We start from the raw sequence: 16,616 nt of genomic DNA, 5'->3' as shown, positions 1-16,616 counted from the left end.
CCCGTCAGTAAGGTGCTTCATCTTTTACAGATGGTGGTTGGTGCCATAAAATTTTGTATTCTCTTCAAGCTCGCAAGGACAAGAAGATTCTCCTAATGTTGTCACTAATTTGTTACAAATCATCCATTTTGAACTTTAATGCGCTGTTAGATCCACGGTCTACACTTTCCTTTGTAACTCCTTATATAGATGTAAGATTTTGTGTTATTCCAGAAACTCTCTAAAAATCCTTCTCATCTCTACTCTAGTTGGTGACCCAATTATACCTAGACGATTATAAAAAAAATTCACTATCCAAGTTACTCCGAAAGTCACCTCAATAAGCCTTGTAGAGTAAGAAATGGTAGATTTCAATATTATTCTAGACATGGATTGGTTACATTACAGTTATGCCTCAGTCGATTGTAGAACTAGGATCGTTAAATTTTAGTTTTTAAATGAGAAAACTTAGAGTGGAAGGATAGTAAATAATTCCCTTTTGGTCAATTTATCTATTAGCTTAATGTTAAGAAAATGATTTATAATGGGTATATTTATAATCTTATTCGGGTTAAGGATTAATACTCTGAAACCCTAACTCTTGAGTCAATCGTAGAGGTAAATGAGTTTTCAGAAGTGTAGCCAGAAGTGTTTTCAGAAGATCTTCCCGGAGCCCCTCTCAAAAGGGTAATCAACTTCAAAATAGATATCCTTCCATATACCCAGCGTATTTTGATTCCTTCTTACATAATGGCTCCAACTAAGCTAAAGAAATTGAAAGAATAATTTAAAGACATTTTATATAAGGTCTTCATCAGACCTATTTTCCGTCCATGTGGTGGTCTAATAGTATTCGTGAAAAGGAAAGACGATTCTCTTAGAATGTGCATTGATTATTTTCATTTGAACAAAACCAAAATCAATAATAAGTATCTCACCCCTAGAATGTATGACTAGTTCGACAAACTTTTAGGTGCTAGTTTATTTTCTAAGATAGACCTTAGATTCGGCTATCATCATAGATTCAGAGATAGTGAAATCCCAAAGACAACCTTTAGGTTTCGATATGGTCACTATAAATTTATATTTGTCTTTAGAACTAATAAATGCTTCTTCAACTTTCATGGACTTAATGAACAATGTGTTCAAACAATATTTTTACTTTTTTATCGATGGTTTCTTTTCATTTAATCTTGGAGTGAGGAAGAGAATGTGACTTATCTGAGAGTTGTTCTATAAGTCTTCAAAGATCGCCAACTATTCATTAAGTTAAACAAATGTGAATTTTTATTACAGTTTGTAGATTTCCTTTGTCATGTGGTATCTTGTGAAGTGATCTGAGTGGATTCTAAAAAAATGAGGCAGTACAACATTGTACTAGACCCACCTCTCTGACTAATATTAGAAATTTCTTGGTTTTGTCATATTAATACCAAAGTATTGTTGAAGGATTTTCTTCCATATATTCCCCATTAATCAAGTTTACTTAGAAGAAGGCCATGTTTTAGAGATCAGATGAGAATGAGAAAAGATTCTCTTAACCGAAGACCATATTGACTAAAACTCTTGTCTTGTCTCTACCAAATAGGTTAAACGATATAGTGGTTTATTTGTGATACATATGGGGTTGGCCTAGGTTATGTGTTGATGTAGTAAGGTACATAGCTTATGCTTGACAACTTAAGGTCTACGAAAAGAACTACCCGACTCATGACCTTGAGCCATAGTGTTTTCCCTAATGATTTGGAGACACTACTTTTATAATGTTAATGTTGATGTGTTCATAGATCATAAAAACCTCCAGTATGTGTTCACCCATAAACATTATATCTTCATCAGAGGAGATGGATTGAATTACTTAAAGACTATGACATGAATATGCTCTATCATCCAGGTAAGTCCAATATAGTGGTTAACACCCTCAACATACTATCAATGTGTAGTCTAGCACATAATGATGAAGAGAAGAAAGAACTAGCCAAAGATGTTCACTGGCTTGCTCGTTTAGAAGTTTTACTTGTGGATACGTAAGATGGTGGTGTGATAGTTCATACTGTGTCTGAATCTTCACTGGTAGCGGAGGTTAAGGAAAATTTGATATTGATCCTATATTACTTCAGTTGAAAGGTGCAGTTCATCAACAAAGAGTTGAGGTTTTCTCCGAAAGGGTAGATGATGTGCTTTGTTACTAGGGTCACTTATATGTTCCTAATAGTGTGACTCGAGGAAGTGAATCCTTATAGAAGCACATACTTCAGGGTATTCTATTTATTCAATTTCCGCAAAGATGTATCATAATCAATGAGAAGTCTTTCGATGCAACAACATCAAGAGAAACATCATAGATTTTGTGGCTAAGTGTCCTAAATGTCAAGCTAAAGAAGAACATCAAAAAAAGATCAAAAGAAGATGAGGTGTGACTAAATATATTAACATTCCTACATCAAAGTGGGAAGTGATAAACATGGATTTTGTCATGGGTTCACCTCGTACTCATAGAAATATGACTCTATTTGTGTAATAATGGACAAAGTCATTAAGTTAGTTCACTTCTTGGTTGTCAAGACTATAGATTCAGCTCAGGATCTTTACTAGACTCTAAACCAATGAGATACTAATGTTGCATAGGGTTCCCTTTTCTATCATCTCATATAGGGGGTCCTCTGTTTACCTCTAGTTTCTGGAAATTGCTTCAAAATGCTCTTGGTAATCAAGAAAATCTTAGTAAAACATTTCATCTGCAGATGGATGGTCAGGAAAAATGTACAATTCAGACCTTGGAGGACATGTCGAGAATTTTTGTTATAGATTTCAAGTAGTTGGGATGATTACCTACCTCTTATAGAATTCATCTTTTAAAAATAGCATTCATTCCAGTATCAGATGAGCAATTATGAGGCATTGTATGGGTGCAGATACAAGTCCTCTGTTTATTCATTTAAAGTATGAGAAGCAGCCTCGACAAGGCAAGATTCAGATCATGAGGCTATGGAGAAAGTTCATCGTATCAAAGATAGACAAAAGACAACTCTAAGTCTTCTGAAGTGCTATGCACATATAAGGAGAAGGGAATTAGAGTATGAAATCGATGATTGGTTTTCCTGAAAGTGTCACCCATGAAGAGGGGTGATGATATTTTTTGATAAATCGAAGACCATTTCAAAGTATGTAGGTCCTTACAGAATCATGAAAATGAGTTACCAGCAAAATTAGCAGCGGTTCACCCATTTTTTCACATTTTCTTGTTGAAGGAGTGTGTGGGTGATCCGTGTTCAATGGTACCTTTAGCGAGTGTTGTTGTGAAAGATAGCCCCACATATGAAGATGTTCCAGTTGAAATTATTGTAAATCTTGTCCATAGGCTCAGATATAAAAAAGTCGCTTCTGTAAAGGTTTTGTGGAGGAGTCATTCCATAGAGAGAGCTACTTGGAAGCAGAAGTAGCAATGATGGCCAAGTATCTATAACACCCCTGAAAATGATAGGTTAATTAAACTAGAGCCTAATGAAAGAAAAATTGTAACAATTGACTCCCCGAATGTTAATAAGTAATTTAGGGTTTATATGGAGTAAAAGTGAAGCCAAGCCAAGAGGCAAGTTCCAAGGCAAAGGGGCCAAGCCAAGGCCAAAGACCAAGGCTGCCCCTAGCCAAGAGCATACTGCCTCACCTTGTCACAACCCGAGAATACCCCCCCTCCCGAGTCGTAACAATGCAGACTTGACCTGGAAGGGGTCTTCTACAAGTCTTTTAGCATTCATTCATCATATAGGCAATAAAATAGTATGGAATTAAAAATTTTCACAGTAAAGTAAAGTCATCAATAGAAAACTCTTTTATGAAATGAAGGAATACTAAGTACCAAAATAGCTATCTTAGACACCATATCAACTTCATAGGGACATGACCCTTTATAGTCGAAATAACTACAAGAAATCTCACTTTTAACGACCACTTCATAACGAAGGGTCAAAAATCCGTCTCTAGAAGTGTATTTATTACGACAACATTTTTTTCTGGTCGTTAAAAGTAATTTATTAATTAAAAAATTAAAGAATACATTCTGGTTGTTAAAAATAGATAGCGGTGGTTAAAATTAGATTGATATTTTTGAAAAGAGGGTCAGATCTATTTATTTTGCTATAATTTACTTGTTAGACTTTATTTTTTATCTCCTACTCGTGGAAACCCTATCCCTTCTCCTTCAAAGAAAAATTTTTCTTTTCAGCCCTAATCTTCAATACATCTGCATCTTGCTCATGTAAATTGGGTGACCGACATTTTCAGGTTTCTCTCTAGACCTAATTCACATATTTTAACATATTTGGGTATCGCTATTTTATATGTAAAATTGTATTAACAGTCAGTTTACATAAAAAAAGATTGATTTTTTGAAAATTTACAGGCTTGAGTTTGGAAGGTCGAATTGCTAAGCAGCGCCCTTGTGACAACAAATTTCTGTTATCGTTGTTGAGTGAAAAATTAAAAACAAAAGAGGTAATATCCACGCACTTCTCCTTTGTTTTTCAATTACCAAAGCATTTAATAAAAAATATTGCCTTATCTTATAAGAATTTCAAGTCGGATGTCTAGCCAATTTATAAGACGAGTAACCATTACCTCTCCTTTGAACTTAAAATTGTTGCCAAAAGTTTCAAAAGTTCATATTTTGTTTTCTTTTTTTTTTACTTGGAATTACCTATACTATATATGTCTTTATGTAATAATTAGAAGGTTATAATTGGAGTATGTTGTGATTGGACCGATGTTGTTGAAGGAGGCAATTAAGTTTACATGTATCATTGGCTAAGTTTCTGAATCATCTTTTTTTATAGGAGTACCTTAAATCTTTTTTATTTCATTAGCTATTTGGTAAGTCCATTTATGCATGCGTATATCTTGTTTTTAGTTTCTGATTGTATCATGTAGTGAAACACATAAAAAAAAGGAAAAGTAGAAATGGTAGTAGAAGATTTATGATATCTTTGCTATTCAAAATAATCTAGGATCTAGCATGTTTAATTTTGGAGGCAGAGATTAGCCATTCCATATTTTAATTTTTTATCAACTAGCCTGTTAAGCTCGCATTATATAATTATGTACCTGAGAATTTTTTACTTAGGTAAGTGATACTTGTATTTCACTTCTTTTTGTTCTTTTTGTTTTTCTCTTGTCCTTGTATAATTATATCTTTCCCATTTAGTTAAAGTTTAAAGGAAGATTTCTTCCACCATGTTACAATGGATAGGTTGGTGTAAGTGTCAAAGGTAATTTACTTGCATATTTCTTAAATTTGGAGAATAGATTTTTAGTTTTATCCTTTATTATTTTTAAATTGGAGGAACTTCATTTGTTGTTGCCTCTTGAAATCAAAGTATAAATGGCTATACTTTTTTATTATTGGTGATTTATGATATTCTATATTTTGAGATCCATATATATGTTCTGGACTTCTTGTAGTTTGCATACTATTTTGTATTTTTTTTAATCTTGAAATGAAAATTATAGGTTAATTTATAGTTTGAGTCTAAGAAGTGATACAGTTGTGCTTCTCAATTATGTGGTGTTGGTTGCTAGTTTTTTTTCTTTTACATTACTGGAGCTTTTAGGATAACACATCTTAAAAGGTCATTCACATGAGAAAATGTATCTAACAAAGTCATTGAACTTTGTTTTGTATTAATGAGATTGCTCAACTTAGGTTATTGTATCAATGAAATCACTCAACTAAATTTATCATTAAAAAGACATTTGCACACAACTAATGTAGGAAAAGAACGTACAAACTGGCCATGAATATTTTGTATTAACTCTTGCTGAAATGCAACTATACAAGTAATGATTTTACCTTTAAAAACAACAGAATAACCTACAACCACAATTACACCTCTAATACAAATAAATTGGGATTGGCTAAATGAATCGTCAGTTCTTCCTTTTCAATTCATAAGTTATCATAATAAAGAAAATAAAAGTGGAAATTAAGTTAAATCTATCCTCACCTTATAGATATCACCATATCTTTTTCTTTCATCTGCATTGATACCAAGATTGTGGATCTTTCAAGATGACTTTTTACATGTAACTAAAGGTCCTCCTCTTTAACCTTCACTTACCATACTTTTTCACTTATTGACTGATGTATCTACATGTCAATACAAAATAAGCTAGCAAATCTCAATCTGATGACACAAACTATGAAAAACATGGTCCTTCAAGTGTTGTATGAGTTCTTGTGACCATAGCAACAAATATTTTGCTTCTACCAACGATAACACTAATTTCCAAGAAATCACCCTTCTTTGCTTTTGTTTTTATTTCACATATTTTCTTAGATTTATAAATTTTCAGCACTATCCTTTCCTACAACAGCCACCAATGCCACCCACCTTTTTGGAGATAAAGTTCAGAAATTTCTTATACCGTAATATGTTGTCAAGTGCAGTTTCTAAGTAGGTTTTGGTAGCCCACCCAGTATTTGATTTTGATCTCAAATTTCCTGATCCAAATTTGTTAACTTTCATTATTTGACATTATCATGTTGAATGTCCACTATCATTAAAATTTTATGGAGTCATGAGTGTATCATTATTAATTATTTTGTTATCGAATTTATAAATGAACCTTCATACTATTTACTGCCTAAAATACCTTAAGTTTTCATTTGATAGATTAGTGATCATTACTCTAGAAAGTTTGTTCTATTTAAGATGCACATTTTCTTCAATATGATACTTCATGGCTTTAGTAGTTAGAAATTGTACGCTTATGTTTCTAGGATTTTAAAACCATAGCTAATAGAGAATAATTTTTATGTCCATCCTTCATGTGTTGTTAGAAATTGTCTTTTAGCTATAATTGTACCCTGACTAATTGATCGTGCTAAGAATGAATAGACTTTATATTATCACATCATACATTAACTTATAGACATTTCACGTATAGACATGCGGTTTTTGAATTTGCTCGCTTATCATGATTTTCATGTCCTCATCTCTCCTATCACTAGTAAACAAAAATATATAAAATAGTTGGCATAAATGTACATCTCTAGGCATAAATGTATAAGGCACATAATATAGAAGTGATACACTAGATAAATGTTTCGAGTTGTTCGGATAACAAAATTTTCCCATAAAACATACTTTTAATTTGGTATGAAGTATAGTTTTTTTATTGTGTTATTAATCATATATATTCAATATCTGATGGTCATGTAATCAAAAAAATGACGACAAAGAAACGATAGAATGAAAAATGAAAAAGAATCTCCAACAAAGAGGAGAGAAAATGAGAAAAACAAGAAGAAGAAAATAAATGAGGAGAAGGTTTCAAGAAAACAAAGGTCAAATGTGAATGAAAAAATATTGAGAGTATAGTGTAAATTTTAAGGATGAAATAGTCACTTTATCCCAAATAAATATCATACAATTTCCTAAGACTATAGCCAATGACAAACCCTATTTGATTCATTTTTAATGTTTTAACATTGGTGGATACCTACACGAGGGTCAAGCATATGGTATCTCAATCTCATGCATCGAACATCTTTCCAAGTGTGAGTGACTTCGAAAATGTCCTAAGATCATAACACTATTAAGTGTGAAGTAGGACTTCATTTGTTGTAAGGACACTTGAAACATGAGGATATGATTAACTATATCCTTTAACCCAGGCAAGATGAACTTATCTTGTAAATACTTAAGTATGTTTGGAATACCATTTGAAATTATAGGGATTACTCAAAGTTGACCTCAACTTTGTCAGAAAGTAGTTGAAGGTGATTCATAAGCATAATACTAATTGTTGGTACAAACTAGAGTAAAAATATTGTCAACTATGAACAAATTCATTTCTCAAATGATGTCTTTTGTAGGAAATATCAAGAAAAATAAAAGTATTTTTTTGATTTATTATGAACTATGTTTGACTTGATTCTTAAAATACAGGATACATAGGCGATCCTACAATGAGTTGGTCTCACAATATAAAATTTTATATCCTTGAATGATCAAAATTGATTTTTTTTAAAAAAAATTATAAAAATAATAAATTAAAAAGAGTTTCAAATTTCCTCAATTTAAAAAGTGGGGCATATTCTTATTAGTTTTTTTTAAAAAAAATCACTACCGGTTCTAGGAAACAAACACTCTATCTTCATTCATTTCTAGGAAAGAAACATCCTAACTGCATTTTGTTTTGCATTTTTCTTTTGGTATAGAAATTTGTCATACATGTTAATAACACATAAAAAATATTTTCTCGTGTGAACTGGGCTAAAAATAAAAAATGTTGTGGTGATTTCAAATGATTTTGTTTAGTAAGATATTCTTGAGTAATGAGATTTAGTTTAGAAGGACACTCCTCACAATGGGGCTAGCAGAACTCTCCTCATAGTGAAATTAGTAGGACCCTCCTCATAATGGATTTAATTCAAAAGGACTATCCTCATAATGTGATTATTAGGACCCTCCTCACAATGGGACTAGCAGGACCCTTATAGATAAATAAATTATTAGGACTCTCCTCACAATGGGACTAGCAGGATCCTCCTGGATAATGGGATTAGCAAGACTCTCCTGGATAATGGGACTAGCATGACCCTCATGGATAATAAGACCAACGAAACCCTCTAGAATAATGAGAATTAGTGTAGCAGAACCCTCTTGTACAATGTGATTTATTAAGCAGGATCCACCCGGACAATAAGATATAGTTTAGCAGGACCCTCATGAAAAAAGGGATTAACAGGTCCCTCCTGGACAATGAAATTTAGTTTAGTAGGAACCTTCTAGACAAGGAGATCAGTGTAGCAGGACCCTCATTGACAATGAGATTTATTTTAGCAGGACCCTCCTAAATAATGAGTATTAGCGTAGAAGGACCCTCATCATATATAAATTAGTGTAGTAGGACCCTCACAAACAATGAGAATTAGAGTAGCAGGACCCTCTTAAACAACGAGAATGAGAATAAGATTAGCAGAAACCTTCTAAACAATGAGAAATAGAGTAGTAGGACCCTCCTAAACAATGAGAATTAGAGTAGCACGACCCTCATAAACAATGATAAATAGGTAGCAAGGCCCTCTTAAACAATGAGAATTATAGTAGCACGACCCTCATACTAGAGTAGCAGGACCCTCTTAAACAATGTGAATTAGACTAGAAGGACCCTCCTAAACAATGAGAATTAGAGTGGCAGGACCCTCCTAAACAATGGGAATTAGATTGGCAGACCCTCATAACTGATGGCAATTAAACTAGAACGACCTTCCTAAACAATGAGAATCAGACTAGCATGACCCTCCTAAACAATGAGAATTAGATTAGCAGGACCCTCCAAAACAATGAGAATTAGATTAGCAGGATCCTTCTAAATAATGGGAATTAGAGTAGTAGTACCCTCATAAACAATGATAACGGGAATAGCAGGACCCTCCTAAACAATGAGAATTAGTATAGCAGGATCCTCTTAAACAATGAGTTTCATATTAGCAAGATCCTCCTAGACAATGGGATTAGTAGGATCATCCTACATAATGAGATTTGGTTACTTTTTTCTAGGATAAACACTTCCTAGTCTGAGTTTATTTAGTTATTTATTCCAGTGAAAACTGGGGCAAAATTTTTATTTATTTCTTTTGTTTGTGATGATTTCAGATTTTTTCAAGCGAAACACGAATTTGAAATTCAAGAACAAAGTTTCAACTCATTTTTAGAATGATCAATCCCCTGATAGCCAGAATCAGCTTCTTCAATACATGTAGCAGCCTGACTTCCTCACATCTTTTTCTATTCAGCTTCTGATCAAGATAACATGTGGTCATTAAAGAAAGGTGGTCAAAAAGATTATAAAAGAATATTATAAAGTAAATGAAAAAGTATTTATTTTTAAGTAGAAAATAGAAGAGGTTGTAACCCACCCTTGTTATCCCATTGGAGCCAAAATCGTAACCCAGGTTTTCCTTGGCGGTGCTACCAACGAAACGGTAAACCACCCATGTTATTTTGTTCTAAAACATTTTTGGTACTTATGTAATAGATAATCAAAAGAAGAAGTAGAAGTACTGAAAATATATGGCTATTTTATGGATTGGAAAGAAATTGAGTCAATCCTTCCCACACATTATTTCTCGTAAATCTCTTAAATATTCAAAACAAATTGTAACTTTCTTCTTCGATTCATTGTGGGATTATGCCAATAGAGGCAATGTTGAAGGTTTAAAATTGATCTTCCTATTTCAATGTCTTGTATTGTAATTGATCAAAGTTAGGATCATCTTATTATGAAATTGAATTATACTTGATTGAATAGGAAGTAACTTGACTTGTAAAGTTAGAATTTAACCTTTATGGTCAATTAGGATCGGAATCACTTAGTAATGAAAGATGTGATCAAATTACCTTGAAATATAGGTATGAAGAAGAGATTAAGAAAGAAACCTTCAAAGTAGGATTTATGATCATGATGGCTAGGGGCCTTATGGTGATGCTAATGTGATTAACTAATGATGTAAAGGCTTTAATAGTAAAATATACATATAAATACCTACCTAGATAACCTTATCAATTATAGATGGTAGGAAGTGATAGAATCACTTAGGTCATGATGATATCCTTGTCTAATGAAAAACTCTAGACACAAGTTAAACATGAATATGAACTTAACATTAAAGACTACTCACATAGTATTGGTTCTAGGGTTGAATGACTTCTCCTAACTAATTGAACCTAAGGCTAGAGAGCATTTATGCCTAGGTCATGAATGGTTATAGTTGCTCACACATGGTGTAAAAGAGGTATTAGCATGGGTTGGTGGTCAATAACACCTTTCCATTTACTTGAGTCCAAGTAGAGACTCAATGATTATTTTGTGGGATTTATGTCTAGCACGGAGGATATTGCAATGAGAAAAAAGGTTCCCACCTATATGAGTTTGGGATTTCATAGAGGTTCCCACCTAGTTAGTTTGGGCTTTTCACAGGGATCTCTCACCTAGAAGAGTATTGAGTTCCCCAACCGTGTCTCATGAGATTGAAGCTTCACCTAGTAGAGTTCGGATTTCTTGAAGCAATTTTCGTATCCCTTAACTACATGCCCGCCGTTGGAAGTTAGCTAGTGGATCCGACTAAGCTAGTAAATTGATTCCACTTGGCTAGTGAACCACCCTTTGATGGTGTAGGTAACACCATGAGAGATCATATGTTCTCATGTCGGATAAGGTTATACCCCAATTAAACAAGATTAGTAATGAACTAAGATTTTGCTAAATGTAGCATATCCTAGAGTTCAAACTATATGGGCTAAGATTATGCATAAAGTAGCATCTCCTAGAGTCTAATGTCAGTAATGATCCAAGATTATACCTAGTGTAGTATATCCTAGGGTTCAACCTTAATGAACTAAGATGCACTTAGTATAGTATATCCTAGGGTTCTAATAATGAGAAATTAAGACAAAGTTAGTGAAGGACCTTATAATGTTTCAAGAGTATAAATAGACTAAGATATGCTTGTGTAGGGCCTCCTAGAGAACATAACCATAATGATCCTAGATATAATAAAAGAAGTATCTTATAGGGTCCAAATATATAATGAACATAGATAATGCTTGTTGACACCCAATTTTGACCGGCTTTTTAACCATTTTTAGGAATACTATTCAATTAAATACGTATTTTAAAATTTTATTTAAAGCTTAAAATTTTAGTCAATAAGTTATACATTTTAGTACGTTTACTTTACAAAATTATTGTAAATATTATTAAAATATTTTAAAATTATTAATAAATTTCATATGTTTTAAAATTAAGTAATTTCCAATTATATAAAAATATTTTAATATATGTAGTATTTTAATTAAATAGTAATTCCTGAATTCTCCTCAAAATCATTTAAATTGTAGCCCATTTGATTCTAATTTCTTTCAATTCTAGCTTATCCAATTTTAATTTTATTTCAATTATAGTCACCCTTTCATTTCAGAGCTAGCCAATATTATTGCAATTTTGGCATTTCATGTCTAACTCAATTTGATTTAAGACTTCATCTTTTAATCTTATCCATCCATTTAATTTGTTAAATCCAAGATCGAATCTTAGATTTACATCTTAATCGATTCAAGGGTCTAGATTGACCCCCATCTCTACATTTAAAAGACCTAATCCTAAAAAGCATAACTCATCTTCATCCCTCTCTCCCTCCACTCTTTCCGGCGACCCATCTTCTTCTCCCCTCTGTCTCCTCAGCAGCCTCCCCTTCTCCCTCTCTCCGCCTCTCATCTTCTTCTCTCCACTCTCTCCATCCCCCACCCCCCCTTTCTTCTCCCTTCTCCCGTCGATCCTTCTCTCTCTCTCCCTTTTCCGACGGCGAAGCCTCTCCCTCTCCTCCTCCCTTCCTCCCTCCTCTCTCGCCCCTTTATCCTCTCCTCTCCTTCCTCTTCTTTTTTCTTCAGATTCTCACGAGAACAACCAAACGACGACCAGCGAAACCCAGGCGAGGGCGAGCTCCACCGACGAGCAGAGATAGCCGGCGAGAAGTGGCGCCAGGCAATGTTTGCATTTCCCGACGATAGACAACCAACCACCAGCAACCAGCGCAGGCAGCAGTACTAGCGAAGGCGGCCAACGTCCGATTAGGAGGGTCTCCGGTAATGTTTTTTTACCTTCCCTTCTTCTTTATCTTTTCGCGCTTTTCCCTGCAGGTACCAGTAGCAAACTCCTCCAATTACTCCAACAAAGCAAGCTCCGACAATGTTTGAGCTTTGGGTCATGTGACGGATCTCAACAGATCCGTCTTTGGTATTTTTTTTTTACTTTGTCTATTCATTTTTTCAAGTGATTCAGATACATCAATTATATTTTGCTATTATTTTACAATGCTCAGATGCTAGAATGATATGAATTTGTTCATTATTCGTATTCCTGAATGTTGATGTTCATAATAGTGTGATTTCACATTTTTTGTTATGTTGGTTTGAATCTGTTTATGAATATCTAAATTTAATCTTTGCATTTGTTTCCCCCTTCATTGTTAATTTGTAAATCTAGCTTGCTTAATATAGTGTCGATTATTCGATAAAGGATTAATGTTTATTCGGATATATTTGATTTTCATGAATGTTACTAATTGTAAGTATACTATTCTATTACGATTTTTCTTGATTGACTTCTCACACATGTTATAATATGCTTGAGTTAAGTTTTCGGTCAGTTAGTAAAATTAGCAAATTTCTTACTTGTTTTGTCTTGGAAAAAAAAACTTACTCACTTAAAAAATAGTTGTTTACTGATTTTATGCTCTCTTATTTAGAAAAATAATATTAATCAATCCCTCATTTTCATTAATATTTGGTTTGATCAATTCTCACTTGTTTGCCTATGGCAATGTTATTTATCTTCCTTGTCTTATTTGGTGGCTCATATTTGGTAAAATAATAATAGTAATTTAAAAATCTGATTTTGGCTCCTTGGAAGTAAAGAAAATATTTAATTGATTCCTTAATTATTCCTTTCCTTAAATTCTGTCAATTTGTGTATATTACTAATATAGTGAATATCCTTATTTGATTTGCTTGGGTAATAAGAATTTAAACTGATTTGTATATGGTAAAATAATATTTTGGTTCTTCTTTATTTGAGGAAATTTTTTCTTTTGTTCTTATTAGTTTATATGTGCTAACAAAGTATAATTTAAAATCTATTTTTTTTACTCTTCTTTATTTAAGGAAAATATATTACTTTCTTATTTTATTTTCTTACTTGTTTATTTTTTGTGATGAAATATTTTTAATATTTTCTGATTTTGACTCTCCATTAAAATAAGGAAAATGTTACAATAAATTAATTTCTTTAAATATTTATTTTCCTTATTTGTCCCCCCTCTTTACTATATGAAAAGGACCCCCTCCTCTCACACTCTCACTAACTCATTCACTCACTTCTTACCACAAGAGCTAGAATACTTAACTCTCTCGCTCTCTCATTGCTCATATTATTGCTACTCTTAAAATAAATTAAGATTTTGGTAAACTTTCAAGTGCTTTCTTGGCCTTTTCTTTTGTTAGAGTAAAAATTTAGATCAACTTATATTCATTGCTTCCATTTCTTTTCTGCTTAACCGGTTAGTATTTTTAATTAGCATTTACATTATTTTTTGCATTCATACATTTGTGTAAGTTTATTGTTCTATTTTTTTCTATATGTATAATTTGTTTTTAAATAATTACATGTGTGTCTCACCTTGTCTAAAATAAAATATGATTATTTGTGTACTTATTTGATTGTTTTGACTGGTTTCAAACTTTAAGTTCAAGTTGAAGATTAGCTATGAAAAGAGATTACTTTGTTTAATTCATGTATTTGAATCTATCTATTCCTTACTTATTTATTTGGATTTTGTAATATTTGTTTAACTCTAAAGCACTCTCATATATAAAATATATTTTGGGATCGCCTAAGGTGAGGGGGAATTATATGCTAATTTACAAACTTATTTGTGTTAGAAAGCATTGCCTATAGGATTTTAATGACACGACATTAGATCTAATTAAAAAGAATAAAAAAATAAATCATCTTTGTTAAATTACTTGGTTAATCTTGTCTAACTAATGATCTTAAGCTAAAATATTAAAATTCGCATTTTAATGATTTGGTTATAACTATAGATCTTTTCTTAATTTGATAGAATGTTAAATAATTTGTGTGCATATTTTTACAAAGTTATTCAATTGAATAAATATTATGCCTATAAAATCTGTGTAAATACTTTTAACACCCAGAAGTCCTACTCTTAGGCGTGTTTTAATAATTTTTGCATGTTTAAAATGAGAATATTCTGAAATACTTTTTGCTCACTGTAAATAATAATAAATTTTCGTCTTTATTTTCTGCATGTGTTTATCCTAAAAATCTGCAAAATAATTAATATTTATGCATCATAATTAACCACTCTTTTATCTAAAATTGATATTAATTATTTTCTGCATCTAATAAAAATGATAGTCTCATTAAACATTTTGCTTTCTAATTTCCGCATTGTAATTATTTTATGTCTAAAAAATAGTTTTTAGCGATAATAATCAATCTGTAAATCTGTCCATATTCTAAAAAATAACTTTCTGCATTAAAAGAAAACTTGTCACTTACTTAGAATAATTTTCTGCATTAATAATAAATCTATTGATGTTCTTAAAATAAATTTTCTCCCTAAATAAATAAAATTTTGCTGTCCCGAGTTATATTATATGCATTAATAATTAAATTTTCTATTGTTTTAAAATATATATGCATATGGGATCACTCCTTGCTACACTTGGAAATAAAATAAAATATATTATGTCACTAATTGCTGCTCACTTTAAAAGCAACTCAACCCTAAAATTTGCATTTTTGTAATAATTGTCGGTCACCTCTAAATTTAATTAGATTATCATCCGCTTGCTTTAGGAGTGTCTATCATAATTTTTGCTTGCTTAATTCTTTGTTGTTGTTTGCTTGTCAGTGTGCTCACACACTTAGCATGAAGACCTTTCACAATTATATGTTATTTGCAAAGCATGTATAATTAAAATTTAGAGGACAAATTGAAACCTATCGTGTTAAAAGACCATCTTGTTTGACTTGTTTGTTTGACTTGGTGTCTAGGAGAGCCCTATATTTTATTTTGTTCAAACCCACCCTTTAAGAGTCCAGTGTCTTTTGGACAATAAAATTGGGACGATTAGGCACCTTTTAGGTATGAATTGCATGCGGTGGTTGGGTAGGGGTAGTTGGCCCTATAGAGATGATGACATCGACTCAAGCTTGAACAACAAACCTTGGTTTTGTCTGTCATACACGGCAACCTATCGAAAAAAAAAGTCAAGTGCTGATCCAAAAGTCTCTTTTGAGTCTCCCTTCCTTTTATCCTTTTACTTGTTTATGTAACAACCTATTTAGTCGGTTTGAGCAGTAGAATTATTTTTGATAAAAACTGACTGGGTCGACGGACCGTCATGATCACGACGGACTGTGATGGACTCCGTCGTCCCATACTTGTGTAATTTCTTCTGCTGCTCTCCTCATTACCCTCGACGACAAGTAGGACGAACCATCATAGGCACGACGGTCCGTCGAGGGTCTTCGTTCCAAAACACTTCAACTCTGGAATCTGGGTACTGGGATCGACTCTCTGAACTTCACGACGGACCTGCAGCACGGACCGTCGTAGATACGACGGACCGTCACAAGCTGCGTAACCTCGACTTGGTCAGACTTCCACTAAAATTTTTAAATGGGTGTTTTGGACTATTCATGATTATTATTATGAAATTAGTGGGGTAATTTCTATAATTGAGTTAGTTGGGGGTTAAAGGAGATAAATTTAAAATAAATAGTGGGTTGCTTTTATCATCTTTTATAATTGATTATATGATAATTAGGGTAAAAAGAATCTGTAGAAGAAAAATAAAAGAAAAAGAGGAGAAGAGCGTGAACGAACGAGGGGAGAGAGCGACCTAGACTTCAGATTGAAAAGGTTCATAAGCATTGAGGAAAGCAAAGGCATTGGAGAGGTAGCTTGCTTGATTTCGGTTCTTCGGTGGAGGTAGGTTATGGTTTATGCTATTTCATAGTAAACTCTTAATAGCAATTGATATGTA

The 16,616-nt window shown here is 32.7% G+C and overlaps 1 long non-coding RNA gene across 1 annotated transcript; it reads left to right on the top strand.

The window, feature by feature from the left end:
* The first annotated feature begins 4,147 nt into the window (after positions 1-4,147).
* On the top strand, positions 4,148-11,702 carry LOC107013404. Its single transcript, XR_001456131.2, has 3 exons — positions 4,148-4,263; positions 4,382-4,473; positions 9,639-11,702. It is a non-coding gene; the product is annotated as an uncharacterized LOC107013404 (long non-coding RNA).
* Positions 11,703-16,616: the final 4,914 nt, after the last annotated feature.

Source organism: Solanum pennellii, chromosome 1 (genome assembly GCF_001406875.1).
Source record: "Solanum pennellii chromosome 1, SPENNV200".
Classification (NCBI taxonomy): domain Eukaryota; kingdom Viridiplantae; phylum Streptophyta; class Magnoliopsida; order Solanales; family Solanaceae; genus Solanum; species Solanum pennellii.
Note: the sequence above shows the minus strand (reverse complement) of the source record. Positions and strands in the feature narration are given on the sequence as shown.